General features: G+C 41.4%; 1 long non-coding RNA gene across 3 annotated transcripts in view; it reads right to left on the bottom strand.

Annotated features, from left to right (window-relative positions):
- The window catches only part of LOC137413649 (uncharacterized), a 69190-nt gene that overhangs the window by 31931 nt on the left and 20569 nt on the right, over nucleotides 1-16690 (bottom strand). Inside the window, exon 1 of one of the 3 annotated variants that reach the window (XR_010981719.2) lies at nucleotides 5564-6072. The exons of the other annotated variants lie outside the window; for them this stretch is intronic. This is a non-coding gene — a long non-coding RNA (uncharacterized LOC137413649). Of the gene's footprint in view, nucleotides 1-5563; nucleotides 6073-16690 lie in introns of those variants that run through there. 3 annotated transcript variants of the gene reach the window in all.

Here is a 16690-nt window from a genome sequence, read left to right as displayed (position 1 = left end):
TCATTTCTCCCATTTCATTACTCATTTTGTTTTCCAGCCCATCAATTTTTCCATTTATTAAATCCCTCATAAATTTCATTAAGGCCTGGTCGTCTCTGGATGCCGTCCCTCCGGCGGGGGAAGTTCCAACGCTATCCTCCATTTCCGGCTCACTCCCTTCACTGACAGAAGCCTCGCTACATACCTTCATCTCGTCAATCTCCAACATCCGCCTTCCGGAAGATTGTTTCCCGCGTGCGTATTTATTTTAATTCCAAAAACACAATTTAAATTTGTCAAAGACGCGATATCGTGCTCCGTATGCCCAATTGATTATTAAATTTCTCCGCCTCGCCTATAAAAATTTTGCGTTCGAACGTTGGGCGCAATGTATGCCCGACCGTGTCGATGTCTCGCCGCGGACAAAAAAAATTTGTCTGACGGGTTCGAATCCTACACTTCTGACACCAAATGTCGCGCAACTGCGATTAACATCAGAGTTGCGGAGGCCGATTACGAGGCTTTAAACTCCCGAGGCAAAAACTCAATAGCGGATTCCAAATCGAGCACTTAAACGCGCGGAATGGCGGGACACAGCGAGAGCCCTGCAGCCTTAGCTATTAAAACCAAACAGGAAACTGCGTTCAGGTATATGTACAAAAATAATAGAAGGATTTATTAATGAAAAGCAAAGACAGTGAAAAAGCACGCGCCGGTAATAAAATAAGGTAGCTAAATCGGGATCCCGCACTCCAGACCTCAAACACGAGACGAGGGAGATGAATACGAAAATAACACGTCTTTTATGTAAAGTGTATTCGCGGATACGGCCTTATCTCGTCCTTGTCGTCTTCTTCCCGGCCTGGACGAATCCTCCATCCACCTCGCACGCCCCGCTGGGCCCGAGCCAACACCCTCGCCACTGCACCCGAGGTTCTGCTCCAGGCTAGCGCGAATCCACCCAGCAAAAAGGTGCGAGCTCCAGCCAACTCGACGGCGATCTTCCACACGACAGCCAACTCAACCCGGGCCAGGACCCTGCTCACAAGCCAACTCAGGATCGCACCGGGACTCTCTCAAGCCATGAACTCCTTTGAATTGCACTCAACTCGACTCTCAAAAATGGCGTCTGACCCTCGATAATCTCCCCGGCCGATGACGTCACATTGGCGCACTGCTCTGCCAATCAGAGCCTCCCACGACTCGCCGACTCGTCCAGGGGCACGCCCACTGCGGCGCTCCAACTCTCCCCACTCCGTGGTCACCGGTCATAGCACGTGCTATGCGAGGTTGGTAGGCCTTTCGGAGGTGTAAATGGTGGCGGCCAATTGTGGCGGTGTTCCAGCCTGATTTCTTCCTAAGTCATGTCAGGGGGAAGGGCGTCATTTAGTGTTGTACTAACGGTCCTAACTAATGTTTATGTGGTTTGCAGTGCCATAATGGACAAAGGTTTGATGACCAGGTTGGACTCACTTGGGCGTTATCTTTAATCCCTAACTACTTAACACTCGAATCTCCTGGTAGATCCACAATCATACATCTTATCCCGACAAACGCCTAAACATGAAGAACTTATTACAGGTAGATTCCCTATCGCGACATCTCGAAGCATGTTACCTACTCAGATCTACCTGGCTCTAGATGTTGCTTTACCCCCAGACATAACATTATTCAATTATGCATGTTGGTTCTAGGACAATCCTCCAAAGGAGGAATGTGGTCAGTCTCCTAGCCATCCCAAAACCAAATATTCCCCCACTACTCTTTTGCTGCACAAAAACTCACCCTCTCCCTAATTTCAATTTCACAAATTCACCAATTACCACCCGCCCCCAATTTCAATTTCACAAATTTTACAATCAGACATACAATAGTCATCACTATCGAAAGTGCAAAATATGTAATTTCTATATATGGCGCTTTTGTACATGAATGTCCATGAATTTGCTTTATATTTGTTCCTGAATGTACCTGGTGTTGGCCTAATGGATAGGGTGGTGGGCTTGGGATCCTAAGGTCCTGAGTTCGAATCCCGTTGAGCTGTTGAATTAATACCAGGTGGGGTTGACTCAGACTGTCATCCTTCTGAGGTCGGTGAAATGAGCACCAGGGTACTGGGTCCTCTCTCAAGGAGGTTGATGGCAGGATTTGCACTCTGGCCGTCGTAAAAACACGTCATTCTGTAGCACACACAGTGGTGTGTATCAGGATAGTGCTGAGGAGTCGTCCAAGGACACAGTGACGTGCTGATCCAGCGTATGCTCCCATATATATATCCACAGGTGGACGGAAGCCTCTCCTCAGTAAAAGACACATGAAAGCCTGCTTGGAGTTTGCAAAAAAGCACCGAAAGGACTCTCAGGCTGTAAGAAACAAGATTCTGTGGTCTGATGAAACCAAGATTGAACTGTTTGGCTTCTGTTTGGCCACTCTGCCATAAAGCCCAGATCGGTGGAGTGTTGCAGTGATGGTTGACCTTCTGGAAGTTTCTCCCATCTCCACACAGGATCTCTGGAGCTCAGCCAGAGTGACCATCGGGTTCTTGGTCACCCCTATTACCAAGGCCCTTCTCCCCCGATTGCTCAGTTTGGCCGGGCGGCCAGCTCTAGGAAGAGTCCTGGCTGTTCCAAACTTCTTCCATTCAAGAATTATGGAGGCCACTGTGCTCTTGGGAACCTTCAATGCAGCAGAATTTTTTTGTAGGCTTCCCCAAATCTGTGCATTGACACAATCCTGTCTCTGAGCTCTGCAGGCAGTTCCTTCGACCTCATGGCTTGTTTTTTGCTCTGATATGCATTGTCAGCTGTGAGACCTTATATAGACAGGTGTGTGCCTTTCCAAATCATGTCCAATCAATTGAATTTACCACAGGTGGACTCCAATCAAGGTGTAGAAACATCTCAAAGATGATCAAGAGAAATGTGAGGCACCTGAGCTAAATTTCAAGTGTCATTGCAAAGGGTATGAATACTTATGTCAATGTGAAATTTCAGTTTTTTCTTTTTAATAAATTTGCAAAACTTTCTAAAATCCTGTTTTCTCTTTGTCATTATGGGGTACTGAGTGTAGATTGATGAGGGAAAAAATGAATTTAAACGATTTCAGCATAAGGCTGCAACATAACAAAGTGTGAAAAAAGTGAAGGGGTCTGAATACTTTCTGAATGCACTGTATATGTATTGTATATATATATATATCTATATATATATATATACAGTCACGTGAAAAAGTAAGTACACCCCGTGTAAAGTTTTGACTTTTTCAACATAGTTCAACATACAGCTATTTGATCTTCATTTCAACAATATTGATAGATAAAGGTGATATAATATAACAAATATCATGAAACATTTACATTTTGTAGTCCATTGTATAATTTAAATAAACATAAATGCAAATTTCGCAAGTGGAAAAAGTAAGTACACCCTTGGCTCTAATAGGTGGTATTGCCCCCTTTGGCAGAAACAACTTCAAGTACGCGTTTCTTATAACTGCCTACCAGTCTCTGACCTCACCTGGGAGAAATTTTTGCCCACTCCTCCATGCAGAATTCTTTCAGCTGTGTGATGTTTGAGGGGTTTCTTGCATGCACAGCTCGTTTCAAATCCCCCCACAACATCTCGATGGGATTTAGATCCGGGCTTTGACTTGGCCATTCCAGAACCCTCCATTTCTTTCTTTTCAGCCATTTCTTGGTGGATTTACTGGTACGTTTAGGGTCATTGTCATGTTGCAAGGTCCACCTTCGGTTGAGCTTCAACTCTCCGACAGATGGCCTCACATTATCCTCAAGCACCCTCTGGTACAATGAAGAATTCATAGTGGATTCTATGATGGTGAGCTGCCCAGGCCCTGATGCAGCAAAACTGCCCCAAACCATAGTATTTCCACCACCATGCTTTACAGTTGGTACCAGGTTCTTGTGGTCAAATGCTGTCTATGGTTTTCGCCAAACATGTCTTCTGATACTGTGGCCAAATAGCTCCACCTTTGACTCATCTGTCCAGAGCACATTGTTCCAGAAGTGCTGGTCTTTGCCTAGGTGTTCATTGGCAAACTTTAGTCTTGCCCTGATGTTCTTTCTGGACAGCAAAGGTTTCCGCCTGGCACACCTCCCATGGAGATTAAATTTGTGCAGCCTCTTTCTAATGGTAGACTCGTGCACTTTGACATCAACAGTGGCAAGAGCTACCTGTAGGTCCCGTGATGACATTCTGGGGTTCTTAGAGACTTCTTTCAGCATCTTGCGGTCTGCTCTCGGGCTGAACTTGCTGGGGCGGCCTGGCCTGAACAAGTTGGCAGTTGTTTGGAATCTTCTCCACTTGTAGATGATCTTCCGGAGACAGTCGAATGATTGATTTCAAATTGTTTGGAGATCTTTTTAAATCCCTTCCCAGGCTCGTAGGCATCTATAACCTTCTTTCTGAAGGCTTCAGAGAGCTCTTTTGATCTAGGCATGGTGACGCCGCACACTTCAACAACAAAGAGCAAACCAAAGTAAATGTCTGAGGTTTAAATATGACAGGTTCCTCCAAGATCCTTTCTCACGATGTTCTAATCATTTGCACCTGAGCTGGTGCACCTGATTCTAATTTTAGGTATTTGAAGTGGTGATAAATGTAAGGGTGTACTTACTTTTTCCACATGCGAAATTTGCATTTATGTTTATTTAAATTATACAATGGACTACAAAATGTAAATGTTTCATGATATTTATTATATTATATCACCTTTATCTATCAATATTGTTGAAATGAAGATCAAATTGCTGTATGTTGAAATATGTTGAAAAAGTCAAAACTTTACATGGGGTGTACTTACTTTTTCACGTGACTGTATATATATGAATGTAAGCTCACAGTATCCATACAAGACACATCTCCAACAGGATGGGTGTTTGTCATCTTATCCTTTACTTTATGTGCATCCTTGTTTTTATCCATTTATGTGTAAATTTCTGTTTAAAATAAAAATCAGTCAATCAACATTCTCATTAGCAACAGGGCCAGAATCTTCCAGAACTCTGCTGCTTTCCATGGAGTGTTATTGACCATGGGTTAGTCATCGGTCAGGTGCTTCAGCTCATCCCTGTGGATCATGGTTTAAAGCCACTCATCTCCAGAAAGTGTTCACCCTTCTTGATAACTATCGGGAACATTCCAGTTCGGATTTCTTCCAATATGACATCCAGGTCGCTATGTGTATTGAAGAATGAGTCTTCTATAATGGACGTCATAACTGTGAATTCAAAAACAAGTGGAGCCGAGCCTTGCTGTAGTTGATTGTATTAATGACTCATGTTACGTATTACCTCCCCAAACCCCGGTTGCGGTGCACCTCCGAGTCTGGAGCGGGAACACGGCAGAAAGATTTGTTATTATGTGTTTTCTAATAAACCATGGTAAAACCACACCAATGCAATTGTGAAGAACAAAACAAGTAATTGTATTAAGAACTCTCACATACACAATAACAACACTCAAGAAAGTACAATGAATATGTCACTTGCATCAAATGAACAATACATATGATGATACCATCATTCCCCAATGCTCTCAAAGCAATGAACTCGCGAAACACCAACCGTGAGTAGAATGTAACATTTCCCAAAGTCCATGCACTAATCTCCACGCAGGGTGAAGGTCGAGGTCGTGCAGAACGGCAAAACAACAGGCAGGTATTGGCACGACTGTGGATGAGGAGTTACGAGGTGAGAGGTCGATATGGGAATTGAGCCGATAGGTAAACCAACGGCAATCAACACGATGAGGTCGATATGGAAATCCCAACGTCAAAGCAAGATGCACCAAGCGGACAGCCTCTTCTTTTTCAAGGACAAAATGGCATATATGCTTGCAATGGAGGCGCTTGATTTCTCCAACAATAACTCACATTTGGTGATAAAACCTGAGACGCAGGTTTAATTGCACTCACAGTATATAACAATGTCGCAAACAATCCCTCCTCCGGAAAGCCTCAACTCATTCGCAACCAATATCAAAAAAGTCCGCTCGCAGCCTCGATGCGATTCACGCCTGTATCTCTCTCCTAGCCATTCTCCTCCTTCTCCTCCTTCCGGTTCTTTGCCGTGTTTTCCTCTTTCCTCCACGAACATTTATTTTTACCTTTTGCTAAAGTCATCTCCATTTCACACAAAAATCTTAACAACAAAATTACCTGAAACTAAAAATCCTACAAGTAAATAATCAATAACAAAGGTGGAAGTGATGAATTTGTAACACTCAACATACCTACGAATTTGAATGTTCCCAAGCACCAAGCATACGCTTCTTTAGATTAGCAATTGCTGGATTTATAGCTGTCTCATTTTCCATATTATCATTGTCCACATTATTCTCCATATGACTGATGGAGGGTTAAATATGTGATCATTATTAGTCTTTATGAGCTCAGAGGAACATTTAGTTTACTCTTTTACCAACTTTGTTTTCTGTAATTATTGAGCATAAAACGAACCCAAGATTTCTCCACCATTCAAATCACCTAATTTATAAGTGCCAGGAAAGAGTTTAATATAGCAACGATTTAAATTTTTTTATCTAGTCCATTTTTGCTGTACCCCTTTTCAAAATTGATTTCCACCAGTAAATTCTAATATCATCAACTTGAAATTTTGTTTTTCTCAGGTTAATTTCTTTTTGGTATTCTAGTTTTGTAAATGTGTCTGATCGTTTCCCTTTTGTTGAAGAATGGACTATATTATTGCAATCATCAACAATCTTACTATAATTCACCAAATGTCTGTCCGTCCGTCTGTTCCCAGGTACCACAAAAACGGCTGTCCCAAAAACGAACGAAAATGTGGGTGGGTAATCCTGGGACCCCCTGATGGTTGTTATAGGCTATATTGGCTATATATAGGCTATATTGTTTTTCCAATTTCAAATTTTTCCAATTTTCCAATTTTCCAGTTTTTCCAAACACGATGGAATAATATTTACCAATATGAACAGTGATGTGGCTTTTATTGAAATTCTACAAATACTATTTAGATTTTGATGATTTGCATGTGATATTATTTAACGGATGTTCATATGAATCGTTTAAAATTAAAAAAAAAAGCCTTCAATTTCTGATATTTTGCCTTTTCATTTGGGCCTCCCAATTGAAGCTCCGCCCATAGGGCGGGTACCGTTGCTCGTGTCTTGAATTAATAAACCCATTTTTTGATGACGGTTCTGTAAATGAACTTTATCTCCTCATCAGTCCATAATTTTTCGGCTTCCTTTTACTTTTATTACTGTAAATATCAGTTTGAAGGCCGACATTAGAATAATATACGTCTTTTGTTTCTCAAAGCAACAACCCACGCATATCTCGACATTAAATTGATAACGGTTAAAGCATACTTGTACACCCCTGTCATTTTAAAGTTCAATCAAGTCAACAGACCAGATATAATCAATCGCTTTGGAATATACCTTCCTGCTTTTAAACTTTGTGATTATGGGTTTGTGTAATTCATCAGCTAACAACTTATCACGTTATTGCTCTTCAGTCTTAATTAACATCATTAGAGCTTAAGTGTTTTGAGTGACCAGGCCCAAGTCTTAATTTAGTTATCTTTAATTTATAATTTGTAATCTATAAATTTATAATTTTTATAACTTAATTTAGCTTATCATCTTCTTCACGATAAACCTATCCTGCTTTTCTCTTAAGTGTTGGGCTTCGTATCAAGGATAGATTATACAACATTTCTCTATCAGCTTCGTGTATTTCATCAAGTGTTGTGCTATTCCCATAATCAATGTTGTGTTTCCTACACACTTCATCAACATTGTTTAGTGGTTTGCTCCAAGGTTTAGGATTGTCAGCTTTGTCTGATCTTTTATCCAAGTTTTTTTTTCCAGAACCACAGAAAGAATATCCTGGAAGGTGCAATTTGTTGTTATAATTTACTTCCTGATAAAAAAAAAACTTGTATATCCCCTCCTTTCTTAGAAACAAATTTGCTATTTTGGCTTCCACACACCGTACATACCCCCTTTTGTATCACTCTATTATTTTTTACTTTTTTGATGAGAGATATTGTTCGTATCAGTTTTCTTTTTACACTTCAGACAATAAATCATCTTTGAAACCATTCTATTTATTCATGAGAAATTTAATAATCCAACTCCGACAGAGTACAGCAAGCTTTTTCAATAATTTCACGATATACATTTAAATCCTGATTTGTAAAATATGAAGTATCTGTAAGAACGCATTCACTCTTTCCTCCATTTATTGATGAAAAAATGTAAAGTTTTCTCTCTTCCATTTATTGATGAAAAAATGTAAAGCTTCTCTCTCCTCCATTTATTGATGAAAAAATGTAAAGCTTCTCTCTCCTCCATTTTTTGATGAAAAAATGTAAAGCTTCTCTCTCCTCCATTTTTTGATGAAAAAATGTAAAGCTTCTCTCTCCTCCATTTTTTGATGAAAAAATGTAAAGCTTCTCTCTCCTCCATTTATTGATGAAAAAATGTAAAGCTTCTCTCTCCTCCATTTATTGATGAAAAAATGTAAAGCTTCTCTCTCCTCCATTTATTGATGAAAAAATGTAAAGCTTCTCTCTCCTCCATTTTTTGATGAAAAATGTAAAGCTTCTCTCTCCTCCATTTATTGATGAAAAAATGTAAAGCTTCTCTCTACTCCATTTTTTGATGAAAAAATGTAAAGCTTCTCTCTCCTCCATTTATTGATGAAAAAATGTAAAGCTTCTCTCTCCTCCATTTTTTGATGAAAAAATGTAAAGCTTCTCTCTCCTCCATTTATTGATGAAAAAATGTAAAGCTTTAACCCAAGTCGATAACACCAACCGCATCAACTTATAATCTTTTCCTTTACCTCGTTTTCTCTTCTCTGTCATTACTCCACCAAATACAACTAGAACGGGCACTCGGTAGAGCGCATACCTTCGCCGCAGCTACTGTTCTGTACTTGGTAAAAATACGATTTTGACCTTTTCGTGACCTTGACCTTGACCTTTGACCCGATTGCTCCCAAAATCTAATCAAATGTGTCCCGTATAATAACCAATCATCCCACCAAATTTCATGCAATTCGGTTGAATACTTTTTGAGTTATGCGAATAACATACACACACACACACAGACATACAAATAAATACACAGCGATCAAAACATAACCTTCCGCTTTTGCGAAGGTAACAATGAATCTTTCAGAATGTATAATGCATTCTTTTGTTCCACAGTGAGTTTACTCGGTTTTATTTGCATCAATTTCCCTGTGTTTATGCCTCCGCCTCCAAAGGTCGCCGGAGGCATTATGTTTTGGGGTTGTCCGTCTGTACGGGCTAAACCTCGTTTGTCTCAGCAACCACATGTCCGATTGAGACGAAACTTTCAGGGTAGGAGTGACACCCATACAGAATGTTTTTATGATAATTGTGATGTCATAGGTCACGTGGTATGGCAGCCATCTTGGACTAAATGCAAATAATAATAAAATTATTTCTCGGAAACCGCTCAATGGAAAAATTTTAAACTTGGCACATTGTCAAGTACTCCCAATGGGGAACAAAAGCATGATAATGATGATCTGCCAAAATCTTTTATTCAAATTCCTTATCATAAAAATCTGAAATTGCATGCATATGATCTATGGCACATTTGTATTGAAATATTAAATTTATGACATCTTAGGTCACATGGTTTGGCAGCCGTATTGGATTTAACCGAAAACCCTAAAAAAACATCTTCTCCCAAACCACCAAATTGATTGACTCAAAACTTTACTTGTGTCATTGACTAGGCATGGTGATTAAAAGATGACCACGAAAACGTCATTGGTCACATGGTGTGGCAGCCATATTGGATTGAAGAAAAATATTAAATAATTCTATCTCTGAAACCGCTTACCCTATCGATGCGAAATTTTACAAATATCATCTAACACCATTGTTGCATATAGTTTGAAAATGATGATGTCATAGGTCACGTGGTTTGGCAGCCATCTTGGATGGAAAAATGAACCTTATCCAATCAACATGAAGCTTCACAAACGTGAACCCCGACCCATACATATGCAGAGTGTACATTTTAAGGTCATATGTCACATGGTGTGGCAGCCATATTAGTTTGAAAGCCGATAAATTAAAAAATCCCTTCTCTGAAACCACTTCACCGATCACCGATCGATGTGAAACCTGTCATGGCTGGTGAAAATGTGATACTTGAAAACAGCTGAAGGGATTTAAATCAAACTTGTTTATTTTTAGGACAATGTACGAGGGCATCTACCCGTTGTGGGACTTTGCGGAGGCATATTGGCGACACAGTCGTATTGCTCTAGTTCCTTCTAACTCATAAATTCACCTTTTTGTCTCACAATTTCCATATTCATATATTTATTTCTCTCTTCTCCTTCTTCTGCTTCACATAATTCTGAATCTTCTTCCTTGTCACTTCTCTCCTTTCCTTCTTCACTTAATCATGATTCTTCTTCCTCTTCTTGGTCTTCTTAATCAACATTGCGACTACCTCATCGAGCTTCCACTCCATACACCATAGGATATTAAATATATATTCATCATGGTTCTGTGATATTCTTGTATCCATAATTATTTTTCTAATAACAGGAAATCAATAAGATTTGTTATTAATTTGCTGATATTATGTTTTTTTATCTAAAATAGTTTTATATTTCATCACTTTTAGAAGCTCATTTTTATTTTATATTGTCGCGTGACTGCCCCTCGGTTAAGACCGGGGAAATCACGAATAGCCAAAGCGAGCTTTAACTCGGAGGCGACGATCAAATACGGACTTCACTCTATATGCGCGGGAGGAAGAAAGAAAAGAAGAAGCGGGAACTTTACCTGATGGCCATGCGCAAGCGTCTTCAACCCTGTAGAAATTAACTCACAAAAACCCGATTTCACGTCCAAAAATAAACGTGGCTTTATTGCCGGACCCCGATACAAAGAAACGCGCCGGTAAATAATATTGGTTCCTAATTTGGGACCCCACACACCTCACTTAAAATACAAGCACAGGGGAAGAATGAATCAAATAAACTGTGGTGTTCTGTGGTGCGGCTTAGCTCTGTCTAGCTGAGGTGTGTCAGGGTTCGTCAGATCCGAGCATGTCGTCCAGGCCGCAAGCGTGCAGTCCAGACGCGGCTCCGGTTGGCAGGAATTAGGCCTCGATGCGCCCACGTACGCCGCTGTGCAGCAAGCCTCGCGTCCCCGCATGATCGCTCGCGAGGTCCCGTGCGTGAATGCCGGGTAAGAGGATCGTTGCTGCTCCAACGTCTTTCCAATGTCCAACAAGCAAGGGTCATGGGTCAGAGAGCAATGGTGGAAGGCAAGAAAAGAAGAAAGTCCAAGGCAAGCCGAATGTCCAAACGCAAGGAAGCAGTCCAACACGAGAGGGCAGATGGAAGAGAGGCAGAGGCGAAGAGAGAAAATGTCGGTCTCTTTCACTTTTTGTCAGACCCTCCCAACGTCACCGGCGCTTCTCCTCCAATCAGCATGTCGATTCTTGCTCGCCCTTCGCTCCCTCCTCTCCGATTGGCCGAGCGCTTCGCGCCCTTGGTGTCACGGCATTGGTCGGTGGCCAATCCTTCACCGCCCTTACTCTGCCAACCAGAGACCTGCTTATTACTCGCCCCTCCCCCGACAATCATGAGTTCTTCTGGGCGTGGCTCTCGGCTTGCCTGTTTGATGTTTCATCGCCATGATGTCGTAATGCGCGGCAGCTTCCGGTCTGGTTTTATCAAATGCTATGTGTGGTGCTTTTAATGGTGGGATTCCTAACCTACGTGTCTATGTGTGTTGCCATACGGGACAATGGATAGATCACAGAGGGAACGGCGTAGAATGGAATTGGATCCTTATGCCCTAATCTAGTTAACAAGCCCCGCCCCCTCATGGCGGAGATGAAGACACAAGCTTAATCCGACATTCGGGCTAGACAGTTCCCTGACTTACTGTACATCAAAGTGGTTCTTGCTATCCACGGTCATCGGAGCACCTACCTATGCAGATCTACCTGGATCTATATATGCCCTACCCAAAATTCATAACAATATTTTAATCAAATCTGCATTTGCGGGTTGATCAATAGCAGTATAGAACCACCTTTCGAGGCCATTTTCCCCACAGAGGTTGACTTTTTTCGTGCACCATGGTCCCCTTTTTGAAGCAATGTTTTACAGCCGGATGCCCTTCCTGCCGCCAACCCTGTTAGTCGCCTCTTGCGACACACAGGGAATTACCAGTAAACTGGTACTCATTTTGCCGACCTCGGAAGGATGACAGGCTGAATCAACCCCCCTGGCGTTAATCCAGCGATCGACCGGGATTCAAACCCAGGATCCTAGGATCCCTAGCCAGAACCCTAACCGCTAAGCCAACACCAGGCTTTTTATCAATAGCAGTATATAGCCTCGGTTTATCCCACCTTTCATTTGCCAGTATCAAGGCATTCAAATCATTGAAATGCTTCCATCAAATCATCCATTTCCTTATTTTGCTCCTCAGTCAGGTCTGTTTCACGTGCTTCTCAATATAATTTCATAAGTTCTTCTATTCTCTTCTGAGGTTCATCATAGCCCATATTCATATATTTATCTCTCTCCTCTTTTCCTTCTTCTTCACTTAATTCAGATTCTTCCTCTGCTTGTTCTTCCTCTTCTTCTTCAACAACCCGACCACCCCTTGAGTTTTGACCCATAAGATATTAAACATATATTCATCTGGATTCTGCGATATTCTTGTATCTGCAATTATTTTTCTCAAAACAAGAAACCAATAAGATTTGTTTTTATCTCTAATAGTTTTATATTTCATCACTTTTAGAAGCTTGTTTATATTTCATATTTTCATCAAATCTGCATTTGTGGGTTTATCAATAGCAGTATATGGCCAGTTTTTCATTCAAAAGTTCCTGTGTCTATGTTCCAATTCATATGGAATATAATATTGTTACTGACACGGCTAAGATGTTATTTGCCGAGCGGATGGCTGCCGCGCCCGAACAGTTACCCCGACTAACCCGATTCCTGAACGTTGGCCAAAATCACGCCACAGATATTCAATAGGGAAAAGACAAAGGCGACACGGATGTGAAGAAGAAGAAGGAGACAAAAAGGTTTTGCAATACGAATATAATTTATTACTATTTACAGGATTGAAAGAAACCAAGGAAGAAGGAAAGATAAGAAAATAAAGCAGAAAGAGGGACGGACCAGAAAGACACAGTGAAAATACTAGCTTAACTATTACAGTCTTAATTAATACCCTGGGACAAGACACACAGAACAAACTCACGTACACGAATGGGGAAATTGCAGGCAGGAATGACAGGAGGTGGGTGGCTGGAGGGGGAGGAAGGCACGGAGCTGGCTGGAGCTTCATCCCGCACGGGACGTCGGGCTGGACCTCGACGGCCGCCGATGCCACCGATCCTGTCGTGTGCGCGGGGTAACGGGTCGGAGCTGCTTGGTGGAGCCAACGCTGCTGGTGGGGGGTCTGGCGTGACGGGTTCTCTCTCCCTCTCTCACAAATTCCAGGACTCTTTCTCTCTTTCTTAGTCCAACCCAGTCCAACAACGTCCTCTCTTGCTTAGTCCAACTCTTAGTCCCACTCTTCCTCTCTTGCTTGGTCCAACTCTTAGTCCCACTCAGTCCAACTCTTAGTCCAACAACAACTTCTTCTCTTGCTTTCGCGCGCGCTCTATATAGCGCCTCAGGCGATCAAGCCGCTGGTGTCCAGGACACGCCCATCGGTCAGCTCGCCTCGGCCCTGATTGGTCGGCACGGCCATCTGGCTCCGCCCTTGATGACGATGGGCGGGCACGCCCAGGAGTCGGCAGCTCCTCCCCCTTCTTCTCCAAGCCGACCTCGTGGCGAATGGAGTCGCGGAGGGAACAGTTGGCAATTGTTGGAAGGGGAATGTGAATGAAAGGGGGATCTACTCTTATTTCACTTGGTGCAATGGAGTATTTAAATTAATGGGAGACACAGCCTTACACTAATACACATAATAAGGATATAACTATTGAACAGGGATATATGGTGTCCTTCGTGTATGCTTTATGGAATTAACTACGGGAACGCCCTTTGACCTTTATACACAGACTGGAGGCAGGAGGGTCCAGAATAAAGCAAAAAAAAAAAACACAATAAAAAACACAATCCTCATATCCACAACAATATCTAGCACCCTTTTCTTGTAAATATCCTTGAACACAAAATGATATTATCATTTTCTTGAAGCTTAATCCTTCTTCCTGTCATTTATGTACCAGAAAATATTAATATTTATACTTCAGAAATATATGAAAGATTAATATGAGGACAAGAAATACCACCCCATCTGCCTGTTCGTAAATCAGTTTGTATCCCAAGGCTTTGTATATTTATCTCATTTCCTTCCTTCCTTCATCATATAAACTATAGCGAAGGGATCATCCAATTTTTCTCTTCTTGAAATCGTGTGTTTGTTGTTTGCTAATTGTGCTTCCACACATCTCATTATCCCCCACCGAGTGAGTAATATTCTTCCTTTCGAGACTGATTTTAATCATGCAGGTCTTGTACGTTTACCACAAACTAGCAGATAACCCAGTTCCACCGAGCTGTTGTGAGGGAATTAGTTTGCAATAGAGTATGGAATATTTAGGGAAATAGATAGGAATGTCCTTTGACAGCATAATGGCAGGGACCCGTGGAAATTCCTCGGGGTATCTTGGGTCTTTTGGATCAGAAAGATCTTCAGGGTCTAAATGGTCTTTTTTTGAGTCTTTGGGGTCTTTAAGGGTCTTTGGGTTCCTCTGGATCTTTGAGGTCTTTTGGGTCTTCATGGTTTTTTTGGATCTTTGCAGTCTTGAAGGGTCTTTGGGGTCTTTTGGGTCTTCAGGGTATTGTGGGTATATAAGGGCTTTCGACATATTTTGGGTATTTGGGGTCCTTTTAATCTTTTGAGTTCTCCTGGTTTTTTTGGGGTCTTCATGGTCTTTTGCATCTTTGGGGTATTTTGGGTCATTGGGGGTTTTAAGGGTCTTTGGGGTCTTTACGGGTCTTTGGGTCTTCAGGGTATTTTGGGTCTTTAAGGGTCTTTTGGTTACTCCAGGTTTTTGGGGTCTTTTTGGTCCTCATAGTCTTTTGGGTCTTCAGGATCTTCAGAGTATTTTGGGTCTTTGGGATCCTTTGTGTCTTCAGAGTCCTCGGGGTATTTTGGGTCTTCAGGATATTTTCGGGTCTTCATGGTATTTTGGGTCTTTGGGGTATTTTGGGTCTTCGGAGTCCTCAGGGTATGTTGGGTGTTTGGGATCTTAAAGGGTCTTCATAGTCTTTTGGGTCTTCACGGCCTTTGGGGTCTTTTTGGTCTCCGGGGTCTTGTGGGTATATAAGGATCGTCAGCGTCTTTTGAGTCTTTGGGGTCCTTTGGGTCTTCAGAGTCCTGAGGGTCTTTTTAATTTTCTTGGGTCCTCGCTGTCTTTGGGGTCTTTTGAGTCCTCAGGGTCGTAGCCTGCAGCGGGGTTTTGCAATCACTTCCGTGTGTGTGTGTGTGTGTGTGTGTGTGTGTGTGTGTGTGTGTGTGTGTGTTTGTGTGTGTGTGTGTATGTATGTGTGTGTGCACGCGTGTCCAGGCCGTAACTCTTTTACCATTTGAGTTTTGTCATCAAGTTTTCACCAAAGCTTTATTTATTTATTATGATAATACAGTGAAGGCAAATTAATAATTTTGTCAAAAGGTCAAAGGACAGTGTCACCTAAAAATCATTCAATTTTCACCCAAATTACCACAAATTTCAATTTACCATTTGAATTTTGTCATCAAATTTTTAACAAAGCTTTATTATAAGAATTTGAAGAAGGCAAATTAATAATTTTGTCAAAACTAAGAGGTCATCATCACATAAAATCGTCGTTTTTCATCCGATTGACCTGAAATTTTAAGAATGTGCATAATGGGTCACCAATCAAATGCTAGAAGCCAATTGTTTTTTGTTAGATCAAAAGGTCAAGGTTGCGTAAAATCACCAATTTTCACCCGAATAACCTGAAATTTAAAGACTTTGCATATGAGGTCATTTAATTAGTTCACCAATCAAAAGCTACAATCATTAATTTTTTTTAGATCAAAAGGTGAAAGGTCACGGTTGCGTAAAATTGTCAATTTTCGACCAATTGACCTGAAATTTTAAGAATTTGCATATCGTGTCACATAATTGGTTCACCAATCAAAAGGTAGGAGTGGATTGTTTGTTTGTTTTGGATCAAAAGGTCAAAGGTCAAGGCTGCATAAAATCATCAATTCTCATTTTGTATTTTTACCTTCGCTACCAAAGGTGGATGGAGGTTACGTTTTCACCCCTGTCTGTCTGTTTGTTTGTGAACAACATATTTCAAAAGGTTGTGGACGGATTCGGACCAAATTTAGCAGAGAGGTAGCGTATGTGACAAGACCGAAATGATTAGATTTTGGTGAAGATCCGGATCCGGCTAGTAGAATTTTTAAGTGATTCTTCACCATTGGGAGATTGGGCTAAAACCGACACATAGCAGGATATCTCAAAAAGTTGTAGATGGATGATTTTGATTAAATGTGATTCTGTATTGTGATTTTCTAGACTACTCTGGGATACAAAACGTAAACTGTTCACCTGGTGGAGGTATGCTCTCTACTGAATGCCGTTCTAGTTTTTGTTTTTTTCTACTGTTTTTGTTATTTTGA

This window comes from Myxine glutinosa, chromosome 1, assembly GCF_964187855.1.
Source record: "Myxine glutinosa chromosome 1, kmMyxGlut1.1, whole genome shotgun sequence".
Classification (NCBI taxonomy): Eukaryota; Metazoa; Chordata; class Myxini; order Myxiniformes; family Myxinidae; genus Myxine; species Myxine glutinosa.
Note: the sequence above shows the minus strand (reverse complement) of the source record. Positions and strands in the feature narration are given on the sequence as shown.